The sequence below is a fragment of the Notothenia coriiceps genome, unplaced genomic scaffold (genome assembly GCF_000735185.1).
Source record: "Notothenia coriiceps isolate Sejong01 unplaced genomic scaffold, NC01 NC01_scaffold00004047, whole genome shotgun sequence".
In the NCBI taxonomy this organism is placed as follows: Eukaryota; Metazoa; Chordata; class Actinopteri; order Perciformes; family Nototheniidae; genus Notothenia; species Notothenia coriiceps.
Window position 1 is genome coordinate 10084 of NW_011336748.1, and position 1575 is coordinate 11658.

Sequence of the window (1575 nt, forward strand, 5' to 3'; positions counted from 1 at the left end):
TGAAGTTAAAAGCATCAATCTGGTGCACTTTGAGAGCAACATTAAGAGATCTATGGATACATCTCTCAACACCCAGATGAAACACGACTGTAAGCAGATGTTCTTTTTCTTTATGGATATTTTACAAATCACTCCCCTTTCAAACTGTATTCTTGTTTTACTGCCANCAGCTCTCAAGTTTTTTTTTGTTGCCATTTCCACATCTTTAGAAAATATGAAATAAATGAAGTGAAATCAACCTCTTCTCTGGAGAACAAACTTTGATTTCTCTGTCTTGTGAGTTTGCAGTCTTGCAGTTTTGCTCCTCCACCTGTAACATCACTGCCCCTCCACCTGCCATACAGTAGGTTACTAACAAGATTACTTATATAATACAGTGATAGAATACATGTTTAGTATGCTTACTTATATAAAACAGTAGTATTAAAGCTACCTTGTGTTTTCACTCTCACTTAAGTCCCTCTCCCTTTGCCATCAATCCAAAATCAGCTGAGCTGCAACATTATACAGACAGGTAATAATCAACATAATCACAAGGACACAATATGGCTCTGCTAAAAACACTCACTCTTACACGCACCAAAGTTATATTTATCTAATATTTAACTCCCTCCGCCCCCGCATACAATCCTGTTTAGAAGCCCCTCTTCTCTAATTCAACAACGTTGGACGAAATGACATTAAGAGAACGGAATTTACAATTAAAAAGCTGTTCAACGTGTGTTGCTAACTTGATCCGGAATTCTAGCTTTATCTGTTATCTGTAAACGTTCCCTAAATCTACTAATTTAGGGATAATCCACTGACATCCTTTAATACGCATGTTAATTTGAATCAGATGTACTGATAATATCCGCAATATAAATCTTTAAACTTCTTCTTACCTTTAAAAGTCCGTCACGAACGGTCTATTAGGCTGCAACTCTACAGCTCTGCTAGCCTTGGCGCTAACTTCCGGGGAACGATTGAGAGGCTCCACGATCCGCCATTGCTGTAAAAAAGTGGTCCATTGGAGTGAACGGAGATGACGTAACTCTCAGTCTATACGGCGCTGGGTCCATCACTGTCTTTTACCTCTTTCCTTCTCTTGCACTCTTTTCTTTTTCTTCTCTTTTTAAAATGTTATTTGCTGGGGACAATTTAGCCATTGTGAATCAAAAGTTTGGTGCTCTCCAAAAATATAAAAGTAAATATTAAAAGATTATTACATGGATTTTTTTTTTGTTATTCAAAGCTGACGTAAAAAGATTGACTGCACACATTGTAGTCCCTTGAACAGAGCATCCAACTTGCAGTGGTCAGCAAAAAATAGCCGACATCTGGAACGTCCAAATTGCCAATCAGATTTGAATATTTAAGCCATTTGATAAGCCACAATATTAAAATGATAATGTTTTTAATATTGCAGAGACAACAGTGTGAACAGGCTGTGAGTGTTCACACTCGGTCGCACACTAAGTCTCCATTCACAGTGACTTAATTTATTTGTTCAGTATTTCTGTCTGGAACTGTTTTCCACCTTCTATCTAGACAGCTTTTCTTAAAAAAGGAAACACAGGCATTTCCTGCATTAGA

The 1575-nt window shown here is 37.4% G+C and overlaps 1 long non-coding RNA gene across 1 annotated transcript; it reads right to left on the bottom strand.

Annotated features, from left to right (window-relative positions):
• Positions 1-191: 191 nt before the first annotated feature.
• Positions 192-475, bottom strand: LOC104941829 (uncharacterized). The gene is made up of 2 exons (XR_797936.1): positions 434-475; positions 192-351 (listed from the first exon to the last, which is right to left on the bottom strand). It is a non-coding gene; the product is annotated as an uncharacterized lncRNA (long non-coding RNA).
• Between the last annotated feature and the right edge of the window lie 1100 nt (positions 476-1575).